Here is a 14,971-nt window from a genome sequence, read left to right on the forward strand (position 1 = left end):
GGTGGGACTTGAAGGAGAGGAAACAGTGTTTTTAGTGGATACGGGAGCAGCACAATCATCCCTAAGCTTTAGACCTAGCGGTGTTAAATTAACTAACAAAGGTCTCAAGGTTTCTGGAGTAAAAGGCAAAGAATTCTTAAATCAGAAAGCAGGACAATGGCTCACAGACCCTCGCATCTTGAAATATGAGACAATCTTAATAGAACAGGATGACCTTGTGTTAGTCACAGACAGTTGCTTGAATCCACCTGCATTTTGGTTGTTTATCGACGGGTCCTCCCGGATGATTGAGAGTAAAAAGCACAATGAATACATTGCAGTGGACGGGATAGAGGGAAGCATTATTGAGGCTGAAAGAGTGCCTAACAGCTGGTCAGAGTTCAATGATAAGTTTTTAAAGAACTATATTGTGGCGCTCAGCTCTTCTTTGTCTATTCTTAGGAATAAAGGCCTGTTGGTACAGACACCGCCACTCGAGTTTGCAGTACATCGAATGCAACCGGGTGATTGGGTCCTGATCAAGACCTGGAAAGATACCAAACTGCACCCGAGCTTGGAGGGACCATTCCTAACCCTCCTAACTAGTGAAACAACTATTCAGACTGCTGAGAAAAGGTGGAGTCATCACACTCGCGTTAAAGGTCCTGTGAACGCCCCATTGACGGAGTGGCACGCTCATCCTACAGACAACCCTCTGAAAGTTAAGCTGAGAAAGAAAGAATGAACTGAGAAAAAAGACTCTTTTAACGTTTGCTAATATATATATTGTTATTGATTGTAAGGGCTGTGTGGACTCACCTCTCCCTGGCGCCTAAAAGATTAAGACAGATAGGCAGGACTGTAGACAGGGGTTAGAGATGGGCAGGTACTAGTATAGTATTGTAACGTTAGTAGTACTAACTATTCAAGAGACAGGAAAAATCACTTTACTACACTATGCCAAAATTATGCTGAACAAGAGGGACTTACCAACTGTTGGGTCTGTGCAGAGATCCCACACCATGGCAAACCTGGGATCCCCACCTCGGTAATACCGCTCACCAAAAAGGAAGTGTACGATGTACAACAATTTGACTCGGGCTCAAATGATACAAAGTGGAAATCTGACAGGGGCAAATATAACTTTGCGGTATGGTTCCCTAGACGAGCCCTGAAAAACCCAGGGAATTGTCAGTGGCCTTATAATTTCCCCACTGAAAGGAACAGTAAATACTACCTGTTTTTGTAATCAGAATGGCGCCGCACCCTTCAAATTAGGAAAATCATATTGTGTCTACACCAGCCAAGCCACTGCCACGACCGTTCCCTGAATATTGAACGGAACATATTGGGTATGCGGCCGGAAGGCCTATCCATTTATTCCCGGGGAAAAATACGTTCGAGTGACCGAATGTATAGGAATAAATGCATGTTTTGATGTTGATGAATCACTGCCTCAAAGCCAGAAAGGCTGGAGTGGCTGCTATTACCTCGCTTATATAGTCGCTCACCTCCGATTAGAAAAACATGAACACAACCCGAGAAAGGAAGGGGGACTAAGACGTAAGGCCCGAGAGGTATCTGACCGTCTGTTGTGGACACTATTCCCTCACTACGGCACTGCAAGGGCAGGGGTAGAGATACATAAACTGGCGGCTGCCCTTGAGAAATTAATTAATACTACCGCCGACATAACGGGAGAAACCCAGTCCCAAATATTGGCCATAGCCACCGAAATGATTGCCACAAGACTAACAGCCTAACAGAATCGAATGGCTCTAGACTATCTCTTGGCTGAAAAAGGGGGAACCTGTGCACTGATTGGAAAGGAATGCTGCACCTTCATCCCAGACGCATCTTCCCTAGTGGAAGATAAGGCAGAAATAAGAAAGAAAAAGATAAAGAATATAAAAGAAATTGAGGATAAACTTCGAAAAGATGAGAAATGGGGACTGACCGGTTGGGGAAAATGGTTAGCTAATTTAGGCATTCATGTATAACTGATAATAGTAGGTTTAATAATAGGATTTAACGTGTTAAAGTGGATAATGAGTAAGTTGATAATGTCCTGAGGAGGACAACAATCAATGATGGTCATGACAAAAGTAAGCGCACAAGAAAGAGAGAGTAATAGATTACTCCTAAAGTTTGAAAACAAAGACTTAGGAGAGCAGAAATGGCAAGATTGTGAACCTCTACACCTTGGGGTGAAAAGAGGGCAGAAAATAGAAATTGCAAAAACAACAAATGGTAAAAGAAAAGAAATGGGGGAGTTGTTAGAAATGGGGAAAAGTGTTGTTTTTGCAGATCTAGAAAAAGCATACAGAAAAGGGGTACAGCAAGAGAACTATTAACTCTGCAGGTATTTAGGGAACAGTATCTCTACTTTTCAGTGTATAATTGTGGTTAATTAAATACTAACGTTGGTGTGTAATTATTATAGCAAATAAGTACTTTTTAAAAATAATGTTTTCAGTAAAAAGCTGAGATAACCGAAATGCTTGGGTTATACAAGTTAATGAAATGTCCGAGTTTGGAATGTACGAGCAGAAATGATACAAAATGTTAAACCAGATCTTGATGTACTGTCGACAAAATAATGTGTCAGCACTTACAGAGAGGAAGGTTGCCAACCTGGGGAAGGGGGAAGTAATAAGGGTGGAGCGCAGCTGGGCAGTGGTATGGTACAGTAAGAGAGATTGGGTAATTAGGAGTCTGGAGAGATGACCTCACTCAGCTCAAAGGGTATAACTGTACACTAACCTGAGTTCCAATTTGCTCAATTGCTTCTGCATTTGATGCCCTTTCTTGCAAGATCGTAGAATAAATTGTCTTGTTTCCAGTTTTGGCGGTCTCGTATAAATTTTATTGATTTTGTTTCTAACATCGGGAAGGATGTGCTTGTGTTGGAGGGAGCCCAGAGTACATTTACAAGAATGACCTGTCAGAAAAACAGCAATTGAGGATAACTCTGGGTCTGTATTCAATAGATTATAGAAGTAGGAAGGGGATATAGGAAGGATAGAAAGGCAGGTAAAAGAGAAGGCAGAGTGGTGTTTTTGATTAAAGAAAACATTGCTGCTCTAACTAGAGAAAATATTTCTGAAAAAGATCATCCACTGAAAATATCTGGGTTAAAATAAGAAAGGGATAATCGCAATGATGGGACTGTACGATAGGTCCCCCCAACAGTCAGAAGGAAACTGAGAAACAAATATACACAAATTTCAGATATATGTAAGAATATAAAGGCTGTAATAGTAGGTTTTTACAAACATTGTCTGGAAGTACCATTGTGTTAAAGGCTTGGATGGAGAAGAGACTTTTAAAATTCGAAGAAAATTTCTTAAATGTTCCGAGAGAAGGAGCATCATGTTCCAGGATACAAATGCTACAGGAAGCTTAGAAAGTGGGGGCAAGAGAGGAGGGGAGTGGCAGTTTTGATGAGGGATAGCATTAATACTGTACTTAGGGACGATATTCCTGGGAATATATCCAGGAGGTTATTTGGATGATACTGAGAAATAAGAACGGGATGGTCATCTTATTGGGATGGTATTATAGACTCCCTGATAATCAGCAAGAAATTCAGAAACAAATTTGTAAGGAGATTTCAGTTCTCTGTAAGAATAATACAGTGGATACGGTAGGGGATTTTAACATTACAAATGTAGACAGGGACTGCCGTAGTGTTAAGGGTTTAAAAGGAGAGGAATTTGTTAAGTGTGTGCAAGGAAAGTTTCTGATTTAGTATGTGGATGTTCCTGCTAGAGAAGATGCAAAATTTGACCTAGTCCTGGGAAATAAGGCAGGGCAGGTGACTGAGGTGTCAGTGGGGGAGCAGTTTGGAGCCAGCAACCATAAATCTGTTTGTTTTTAAATAGTGATGGAAAAGGATAGACTGGATCTAAAAGCTGAACTTTGAAATTGGAGAAAGGCTAATTTTGACAGCATTAGGCAAGAACTTTCAAAAGCTGACTGGGGGCAGATGTTTGGAGGTAAAGTGACGGTTGGGAAATGGGAAACCTTCAAAACGCGATAACAAGGGCCCAGTGTTAGTATATTCCTGTTTGGGTGAAAGGAAAGGCTGGTAGCTGGCGGGAATGTGGGATGACGAGAGAAATTGAGGTTTTGGTTAAGAAAAAATGAAGCATATGTCAGGTATAGACAGAAGAAATTGAGTGAATCCTTAGAGTATAAAGGTCGTAGGAGTATCCTTAAGAGAGAAATCCTGAGGGCAAAAAGGGGACATGAGATAGCTTTGGCCAATAGAAGGAAGGAGAATGCAAAGAGTTTTTAGAAATCGATTGAGGACAAAACAGTAACTAGGGAGAGAATAGGGCCTCTCAAAGATCAGCAAGGCACCTGCTGCGTGGAGCCATGGGAGATGGGGAAAATACTAAATGAGTAATTTGCATCAGTGTTCACTGTGAAGGAGGACATGGAAGAGAATAGAATGTGCGAAAATACATATGGACATTTTTCAAGATGTCGCTATTACACAGGAGAAAGTGCTGGATGTCTTGAAATGCATAAAAGTGGATAAATCCCCAAGACCTGATCAGGTGCACCCTCGGACTCTGTGGGAAGGTAGGGAAGTGATTGTTGGGCACCTTACTGAGATATTTTTATCATTGATAGTCGCAGGTGAGGTGCTGGATGACTGGAAGATTGTTAATGTGGTGCCACTATTTAAGAAAGGTGGTAAGGAAAAGCCAGAGAACTATAGACCTGTGAGTCTGATGTCGGTGGTGGGCAAGATGTTGGAGGGAATCCTGAAAGACAGGATTTACATGCATTTGGTAAGGCAAGGACTGATTAGGGATAGTCAGCATGACTTTGTGCGTGGGAAAAAGTGTGTCATGAACTTGAATGAGTTGTTTTGAAGTAACAAAGAGGATTGATGAGGTCAGAGTGGTGGATGTGATCTATATGGCCTTCAGAAAGGCGTTTAACGAGGTTCTTCATGGGAGATTAGTTAGAAAGGTTAGATCTCATGGAATACAGGGAAGGTAGCCAACTGGATGCAGAACTTGCTCGATGGTAGAAGACGGGAGTGGTGGTGGAGGAGAGATGCTTTCCAGACTGGAGACCTGTGACCAGTGGTGTGCCACCATATCAGTGTTGGATCCACTGCTTTTCATCATTTATGTGAATGATTTGGATTTGAACACAGCAGGTATAGTTAATAGGTTTGCAGATGACACCAAAATTGGACAACAAAGAAGGTTCCTTCAAAGTACAACAGGGTCTTGATCAGATGGGCCAATGGGCTGAGGAGTGGTAGATGGAGTTTTATTCAGATAAATCTGGGGTGCTACATTTTGGAAAGGCAAATCAGGGCAGGACTGGTACACTTACCAGGACTGGTAAGATCATGGTGTTCCTAAACAAAGAGACCGTGGAATGCAGGTTCACAGCTCCTTGAAAGTGGAGTCGCAAGTAGATAGGACAGTGAAGAAGGCGTTTGGTATATTTTCTTCATTGGTCAGTGCATTGAGTATAGGAGTTGGGAGGTCATGTTGTGGCTGTGCAGGTCATTGGTGAGGCCAGTTTTGGAATAGTGCATGCAATACTGGTCTCCTTCATATTGGAAGGATATTGTGAAATATTGAAGGGTTCAGAAAAGATTTACAAGGAATTTGTCAGGGTTGGAGGATTTGAGCTATAGAGAAAGGCTGAACAGGCCGTGGCTGACCACACAGAGGTATATAAAATCATGAGGGACAATGTCTCTTCCCTGAGTGGGGTGGGGAGTACAAAACTAGAGGCATGGGTTTAAGGTAAACAGGGAAAAATTTTAAATGTACCTAAGCAGCAACTTTTTCACGCATAAGATGGTATGAGTAAGGAATGAGCTGCCAGAGGAAGTGGAGGAGGCTGGTACAATTACAACATTTAAAAGGCATTTGGATGGGTCCATGAATAGGAAGGGTTCAAAGGGATATGGGTCAAATGCTGGCAAATGGGACTAGATTAGTTTCTAACATCTGGTTGGCATGGATGAGTAGGACCAAAGAGTCTGCTTCAGTGCTGTACATCTCGATGACTCAATGGCTGTGAATGATAACATTTATTGGAAATCAGGAAATGTGAATTGAGAATGGAGAGGGACAAAAAAGTTATAATTGCTTGGTGGTATTTGACTATTCTTGTAAAAACTTCTCTCTAGAAATTGAGCTCCATTGTGTCTAATAAAACTGCTCTGTGACTGTGAAAAGTCTGTCTTTCAGTCTGACAGTGATAACATACCTGCTGTATGTTAGAAAGAACTGATCACACTTGCCTTCGTACTGAGAGAATGTTGCATTGTCTTGCTCCTTCATGTAATTGTCTGGAGGAAGAGAAAAGAGACATCCCCGTAAATCAACATTGAGTTTGACAGTATTAAACCATTCAATGTAATATTCATTTTATAATCATGAGGCTGTGTTTCTTTCAAGCCGGCATTTCAAACAGAACTACCAGTCTGACTCCATTCTTGGCCTGAGTTTCTCTTTGTCTGGTGATTGTAACAAAAGAAATCTATACCAATTCACTGAAAACCAGATACTAACCAACACCTCTACAGCTCCACAATGGGGCTACCCAATACACGTTTGTATTTTGCAAAGTTTGTGAAGGTTTGTAGCTCAGGTTGAGGTTTAGGGTGTAGGTTTGCTCGCTGAGCTGTAGGTTTGATATCCAGACGTTTCATTACCTGGCCAGGTAACATCATCAGTGGCGATGTCCAAGTGAAGTGAAGCAGAGACATTGATAAATACATTTTAAATAAATAGGATCAGTCCCTATGTGCTTCATTGATGGGAATGTGAGATTTCAGTTATCAATGTATACCTGTCAGTTTCTCCCGTTGTGAATGTGTGAATTTACTTAACAATCTTTCCCTAACAATTTCTGCTGTGTATCTGACTGTAGTTATCAACCTGAACCTGTCAGTTTCAGCATTGAGAACGGGTGTGTCATTCTCAGTATCTCCCTGCCAGTTTCTGCTGTATGAATATTAAATGCAGTCATCAATTTGTACCTGTCAGTATCTTCTGTGTGAATGTAGATATTGATCTCTACCTGTCAGTTTTAGCTATAATCAATTTCTCAGTGCAATTATCCATCAATACCTGTCAGGTTTTGTGATTTGACACCAGAGTGTCATTGTCAATCTGTTTCTACTACTCAATTTGAGCGAGTCAATACCAATCTGTCCCTGTCAGATTCTTCCCTGTCAATGTGAACAGTAGTTATAATTCTCGATCTGTCAATTTCTTCTTTGTCAAAGTGAAAGTGTAATTGTCAATCTGTACCTTTCGGACTCTGCTGTGTGAATACAAAAATATAGTTATCAATCTATAGCTGTCAGTTTCTGTTTGGTGAATATGTTTGTGTAATTGTCAATCCCTGCCAGTTTATGCTATGTGAATGTGTGAGCTGAGCTTTCATCTGTCACTATCAATTTCTGCTTTGTGAATAAGAGAGTTGAGTTATCAATCCTTCCTGTCAGGTGCTGTAATGTCAGGGTTTGAATGTATTTATTCATCTTTTCCTGTCAGGTTGTGTGACTGTAGCTATCAACCTGTACCTCTCAAATTCTGCAACATGTGAGTGTAGTTATCCACTTGATTTGATCTGATTTAGTATTGTCACATGTACAGAAAATCAATGAAAAGTATTGTTTTGAGTGCCTTACAGGCAGATCATATCAAAGTGCATTCGGGCAATAGAACAGAATCTGGAATATAGTGTTAATGGTGCAGAGAGAGAGAATAACATTAAAATTTGAGACGTCCATTCAAAAGTCTAACAACAGCACAGAATCAGTTCTTGAATCTGCTGGACGGTATATTCAAACTTCTGCATTTTCTCCCTGACAGACTAGGGTGAAGGAGCGTAGAACCAGGGTCAGATGGGTCTTTGATTATGTTGGTTGCTTTTCCAACACAGGAGGAAGTATAAATGGAGCCTTTGGATGGAAGGCTGCTTTCAGTGATGGATTGGACTGTGTTCACAACTGACTGTAATTTCTTGTGATCTTGGGCAGAACAGTAGCCATACCACTGTGACACATTCAGATAGGTGGTGTGCATCGATAAAAATTTGCAGGAGTCTTTATAGACACGGTGAATTTCCTTAGCCTCCTGAGGATATCTGCTTGGTGAATATGTTTGAGTAATTGTCAATCTCAGCCTGCCAGTTTCTGCTATGTGAATAGGAGAAGTTAAAAACTAACAGTCCCTGTCAGGTTTTGCTTTGTGAAGGTTTAGTTAAGAATCCTTCCCAATCAGGGTCCGAATTGTAAATGTGAGTGTATTTATCAATGTTTGCCTGACAAATTTTCTTTTGTGAACATGTGAATGTAGTTATCAATTTTCCCTGGTGGTTTCTGTTCTGTGAATATGAAAATGTAGTTATTAATCTCGAAATGAAAACCAAAAGAACAGCAGATGCTGGAAATCAGAAACAAAATCAAATTGCTGGAAAAGCTCAGCAGGTCGGACAGAGTCTGTGGACAGAAATCAGAGTTAAAAATTCCAGTCCAGTAACCCTTCCTGAGAACTGATGGTAGCCAGGAAATGATTAGTTTTTCTGCAGAAGGTAGGGTATGTTGAAGGGTCAGGAGTAAATGCTAGATGGATATAGAATCCAAAGATCACGATCAGACGAGGAAGGTGAATCACCATTAACCAGGACTGATAGTGACTGTTGATGTCTAATAGCAGACCTTGTGATAACAAGGCCTGGTGTGAGAGGTTCTGGGTAATGACATGTGAGAGCTCTAGCCCTAGTTGTAGAACTCAATATTGGGTCCAGAAGGCTGTTGTGTTCCCAACCAGAAAATGAGGTACTGTTCTTCCAGCTTGCTCTGAGTTTTAGCTGGAGCACTGCAGCAGGCCTGAGGCAGAGATGTTCATCAGGGAACTGGGTGGTGTGTTGAAGTGGCAGGCAAGTGGAAGCTCAGGGTCTTGTTTTCTGGACAGAATGTCGGTGTTTGGCAAAGTGGACACCAAATCTACACTCAGTTTCCCCAGAATAGAGAAGACCACGTGGCAGCTAGGAAAATGCACACACTCAGTTCTGAGAAAGGGTCACTAGACCTCAAATGTAACACTGATTTCTTGTGTTATCAATCTCTACCTGTCAGTTTCTCCTGTGAATATGAGAGTGTCATTATCAAACCATACATGTCAATTTAAGTAATTTGAAACAGAGTGTTATCAATCTGTTCCAATAAGTTTCTGCTTTGTGAATGAGAATGTCTTCCTCTGAAATGTCCTGCATTTGAGTGTGATTGACCAATTTGTCCCTGTTATATTCTGCTCTGTGTAACTCAGGATGTAGCTGTGAATCTCAATTTGTCAACGTCTAGTTAACAGATGTGCAAGTGCATTCATCAGACTGTACCTGCCAGTGTTTTTGAAGTGTGTGTGGGGGATTGGTGGTGGGGGGGGGGGGGGGGGGTTGTTGTTTAAGTATCATGCTCTCCCTTTCAGTTTCTGCAGAGTGAATGTGTGACAGCAGCCATCAATCTCCGCCTTTCAGTTTTTGTTCTGTCCACATGAGAGTTCAGGAATTGAGCAAACCTTGTCAGTTTGTGCTGTGTGACTGAAAATCAAGTCCTCAATCAGTACCAGTCACTTTCAACTCTCATGCATCAAAAGTTGCTTAATTCGCTGACAGCCAATAATATTTTATGAGTCCAACGATGACAAGAAATCTTTTCTTGTTTGCCATCTGGTTCACTAATGTCCTTTAAGGAAGGAAGCTCCCAACCTTACCTGGTCTGACCTACATGTGTCTCCACACCCACAGCAATGTGACTGACACATAACTACCCCCTGGGCAGTTAGGGATTGGCAATAAATAACCTCGCCAGTGATTCTCTCATCCCATGAATGAATTTAGGAAAAAGAATTCTCTGTGACTGTGATTGATTCTGAGACAGTAGATTTTAGGGTGTTGTGATTGGGCCTTAATCTCTAATGCATTATGTCATTTATGGTAGAGTCACAGAATTGGCCCAACCAATTTGTGTCCAGACTGGACATTCTGTTCTTCATCTGTTCTCCATACTAGTTTCCATTAACTATTGGGATTCTGAACTTTATCCACTCACTGCCAGTATCTCTATCTAAACGCTAATATGAGATTATTTCTGCAGTTACCTATCTTTGATAACTATAGTGCCAGTTTTATTCTGTGGGCCACAGCACCAGGTAGAGTATGTGGATCTCATTCTCTTTCCATGTTCAGTTGTGCTTTTTTGGTCTGAGTGTAGGATAAACTTGATCAATATTCACTAACCTTTTGTGATTGAGGGATTAATGTTATCTTTGCCATGAACCTGAATTTTATTGCATTCAGACTTTTTTTTATTTTTTGTGTATGCAGTAATCTTTATCAGTTGCTGCTGGACACTAAGATATAACATCTGACACTAACTGAAACGGTTAATGGTTTGGTGAATCAATTTATAACTGTCCATATTTGGAAATACCTGGGCCTAAATTTCTTTTTTTTCCCTTTCAGCATTAAGTGGCTGTGTGTGAGTGAGTTTTCTGTTGTGCTGCCAATCTGTATCACTTTAAAGGAGTGGCACTGGTCTATATCACACTGACACTTTTTTTGTCGCCTTGTGTTTCCCGTTCTGCATGTCATGATCTGGTACACTTTATGAGGTGGGTTTAATGCCTTATAAGTCAGTGTTGCCTATATTTAAAAAAAAGTATGGAAATGCTTCTGCATTACTCAGGCCCTCAACCAGAATGTGAGTGTGGAGAAAGTGTGTGTTCATCAGCACCAGGCTCAGTGTGAGAATGAGATTAATTCACTCTCTGATACTAGATATCAATGTGCTCCTTATTCTTGGTTATTGTGTTTCACAGTGCTTCAGTGTCATCCAAATTGAAACATGTCACTTTTAGTAACTGCTACTGTACTTCAGTGTTCAAACTTCTGCTACTTGACATGAATCCATTGCCACTGGACTCAGCTCCTGTCTGTGAAAGTGGATGTGTTTGTATATCTGTTAATCTCTGGCACTGCACGTGTAGTTTGATAATCTGGATTAGTGGTGCTGGAAGGGCACAGCAGTTCAGGCAGCATCCGAGGAGTAGTAAAATCGATGTTTCGGGCAAAAGCCCTTCATCAGGAATACAAGCAGAGAGCCTGAAGGGTGGAGAGATAAGTGAGAGGAGGGTGGGGGTGGGGAGAAGGTAGAGAGGGACTCCCTGAGATTCTTGTAGAGAGAGGAGGAAAACTTCTTCAAGGCAGGCATCCTTGCAAGAGGATTCACAGTAGGGTTACTTCAACTGCATTGCAGCTGACTGACCACAGTGTTCCTTGAACAGGAAAGAGAATTGGCCAATTCTATTTTATTTACTCATGTGGACAGGATCTGGTGCAAGCCACTAGCAGACTCTTATTTTGCTCTATGGTAGGGAGGGGAAAATCAAAAGGACTTTTATTTTCCACCATTCTGTGACGAATAGTTCAATAAATTGAATTTAACAATTTAAATATCAACTCCTGTTGGAAAAAACAATTAGCAGATTGACAATCCTACCAATTTTGGCTTTCTCTTTCATTCTATAATGATTTAAATAGTAATGATCCGATTCCAATGACTCCTTCAGAAAACTATATCCTGATTCCTTGCTTTTTTTTGTACTATAATGAAGGGAGGGTCAAGAGGAATGCAGGGCTCTTCATAGAAAATCAAAACGAATTTTGAAATACATATAGAATAATTTTAAAAAAAACTTACTTGCTGGAGAGAAAAATAAAATAACTACAAAATGATGAAATGGAGAATGAAGTTACGATACAGATGGAGATGACAGCTTCTCTGCTGCCATGATAGTTTTACGAAAATGGAATGCTGGTTGAAAGGAATTAGAATTGTTAGCTCAGTCAACTGTTATTTGACCATAAGACACAGGAGTGGAAGTAAGGCCATTCGGCCCATCGAGTCCACTCCACCATTCAATCATGGCTGATGCGCATTTCAGCTCCACTTACCAGCGTTCTCCCCGTAGCCCTTAATTCCTCTAGACAACAAGAATCTATCAATCTCGGCCTTGAAGACATTTAACGTCCCAGCTTCCACTGCACTCCATGGCAATGAATTCCACAGGCCCACCACTCTCTGGCTGAAGAAATGTCTCCGCATTTCTGTTCTGAAATGACCCCCTCTAATTCTAAGGCTGTGTCCACGGGTCCTAGTCTCCTCGTCTAACGGAAACAATTTCCTAGCATCCACCTTTTCCAAGCCATGTATTATTTTGTACGTCTCTATTAAGTCTCCCCTTAATCTTCTAAACTCCAACAAATACAATCCCAGTATCCTCAGCCGTTCCTCATATGTTAGACCTGTCATTCCAGGGATCATCCGTGTGAATCTCCGCTGGACACGTTCCAGTGCCAGTATGTCCTTCCTGAGGTGTGGGGACCAAAACTGGACACAGTACTCCAAATGGGGCCTAACCAGAGCTTTATAAAGTCTTAGTACTACATCTCTGCTTTTATATTCCAACCCTCTTGAGATAAGAGACAACATTGCATTCGCTTTCTTAATCACGGACTCAACCTGCATGTTTACCTTTAGAGAATCCTCGACTAGCACTCCCAGATCCCTTTGTGCTGTGGCTTTATTAATTTTCTCACCATTTAGAAAGTAGTCTATGCTTTTATTCTTTTTGCCAAAGTGCAAGACCTCGCACTTGCTCACGTTAAATTCCATCAGCCATTTCCTGGACCACTCTCCCAACCTGTCTAGATCCTTCTGTAGCCTCCCCACTTCCTCAGTACTACCTGCCTGTCCACCTAACTTCGTATCATCGGCAAACTTCGCTAGAATGCCCCCGGTTCCCTCATCCAAATCATTAATATATAATGCGAACAGCTGTGGCCCCAGCACCGAACCCTGCAGGACACTGCTCGTCACCGGCTGCCATTCTGAAAAAGAACCTTTTATCCCAACTCTCTGCCTTCTGTTAGACAGCCAATCCTCAATCCATCCCAGCAGCTCACCTCGAACACCATGGGCCCTCACCTTGCTCAGCAGCCTCCCGTGTGGCACCTTATCAAAGGCCTTTTGAAAGTCTAGATAGACCACATCCACTGGGTTTCCCTGGTCTAACCTACTTGTTTCCTCTTCAAAAAATTCCAACAGGTTTGTCAGGCATGACCTCCCTTTACTAAATCCATGTTGACTTGTTCTAATCAGACTCTGCTCTTCCAAGAATTTAGAAACCTCATCCTTAATGATGGATTCTAGAATTTTACCAACAACCGAGGTTAAGCTGATTGGCCTATAATTTTCCATCTTTTGCCTTGATCCTTTCTTGAACAAGGGGGTTACAACAGCCATCTTCCAATCATCCGGGACCTTTCCTGACTCCAGTGACTCTTGAAAGATCTCAACCAATGCCTCTGCTATTTCCTCAGCCACCTCTCTCAGAACTCTAGGGTGTATCCCATCGGGGCCAGGAGATTTATCAATTTGAAGACTTTTTAACTTTTGTAGCACTATCTCTTTCGTAATGGCAACCATACTCAACTCAGCCCCGTGACACCCTTTAATTTTTGGGATATTACTCATGTCTTCCACTGTGAAAACTGACGCAAAGTACTTGTTAAGTTCTCCTGCTATTTCCTTATCTCCCATCACTAGGCTTCCTGCATCAGTTTGAAGTGGCCCAATGTCTACTTTTGCCTGTCGTTTGTTTCTTATGTACTGAAATAAACTTTTACTATTATTTCTAATATTACTGGCTAGCCTACCTTCATATTTGATCCTCTCATTTCTTATTACACTCTTTGTTATCCTCTGTTTGCTTTTGTATCCTTCCCAATCTTCTGATTTCCCACTGTTCTTAGCCACTTTATAGGATCTCTCTTTTTCTTTAATACATTTCCTGACTTCCTTTGTCAGCCAAGGTTGTCTAATCCCTCCCCGGTTAATCTTTCTTTTCTTGGGAATGAACCTCTGTACAGTGTCCTCAATTGTACCTACAAACTCCTGCCATTTTTGCTCTACTGTCTTCCCGGTTAGCCTCTGCTTCCAGTCTATTTTAGTCAGTTCCTCTCTCATGCCCTCATAATTACCTTTATTCAACTGTAACACCATTACATCCGATTTTGCCTTCTCCCTTTCAAACTCCAGACTGAACTCTACCATATTATGGTCGCTACTTCCTAAGGGTTCCCTTACTTTAAGATCTTTTATAGAGTCTGGTTCATTGCAAAGCACTAGGTCCAGAATAGCCTGCTCTCTTGTGGGCTCCATGACAAGCTGTTCCAAAAAGCCATCCTGTAAGCATTCCATGAATTCCCTTTCTTTAGATCCACTAGCAACATTATTTACCCAGTCCACCTGCATATTGAAGTCTCCCATGATCAATGTAACCTTGCCTTTCTGACATGCCTTCTCTGTTTCCCGGTACATGTTGCGTCCCTGGTCCTGACCACTGTTAGGAGGTCTATACACAACTCCAATTATGTTTTTTTTGCCTTTGTGGTTCCTCAATTCCACCCACACAGACTCCACATCATCCAACGCTATGTCATTCAATACCATAGATTTAATTTTGTTCTTAACTAACAAGGCAACCCCACCCCCTCTGCCCACCTCTCTGTCTTTTCGATAAGTTGAAAAACCATGGAGGTTTAACTGCCAGTCCTGACCCCCCTGTAACCAAGTCTCTGTGATGCCTACTACATCATAATCATTCACTATTATCTGTGCCATTAGTTCATCGGCTTTGTTATGAATGCTACGAGCATTCAGGTAAAATGCCTTAATGCTAACTTCCTTATCATTAGAGATGTTGGAAGTCATATGTCCTAAATTATCCTTGCTTTTTACTGTATTCTCAGTCTGCCTCAATTTTAAATCCGCCTGGAAACATGCTATCCTGCTGCTTATCTTGCCATTTACCTCCATACTCCCTGTCGCTTTCACTTTCCCTTCCCCCCAACTCAGAAGTTTAAAGTCCTA

The 14,971-nt window shown here is 41.5% G+C and overlaps 1 protein-coding gene and 1 long non-coding RNA gene across 5 annotated transcripts in view; one reads left to right on the forward strand and one right to left on the reverse strand.

Moving 5' to 3' along the window:
* The window catches only part of LOC148135381 (uncharacterized), a 293,567-nt gene that overhangs the window by 25,822 nt on the left and 252,774 nt on the right, over positions 1-14,971 (forward strand). Inside the window, exon 2 of one of the 3 annotated variants that reach the window (XR_015755083.1) lies at positions 442-2,880. The exons of 1 other annotated variant lie outside the window; for it this stretch is intronic. The gene's annotated coding sequence lies outside the window, so the exon portion shown is untranslated. Of the gene's footprint in view, positions 1-441; positions 2,881-14,971 lie in introns of those variants that run through there. One more of the 3 variants, XR_015755082.1, reaches the window with a different exon arrangement.
* The window catches only part of LOC122544642 (uncharacterized), a 38,938-nt gene that overhangs the window by 22,070 nt on the left and 1,897 nt on the right, over positions 1-14,971 (reverse strand). For both annotated transcript variants that reach the window (XR_015755144.1, XR_015755143.1), the window contains exon 3: positions 6,266-6,313. This is a non-coding gene — a long non-coding RNA (uncharacterized LOC122544642). The remainder of the gene's footprint in view (positions 1-6,265; positions 6,314-14,971) is intronic.

Source organism: Chiloscyllium plagiosum, unplaced genomic scaffold (assembly GCF_037043375.1).
Source record: "Chiloscyllium plagiosum isolate Xiang-an unplaced genomic scaffold, Cpla_swu_hap1 HiC_scaffold_49, whole genome shotgun sequence".
Taxonomy (NCBI): Eukaryota; Metazoa; Chordata; class Chondrichthyes; order Orectolobiformes; family Hemiscylliidae; genus Chiloscyllium; species Chiloscyllium plagiosum.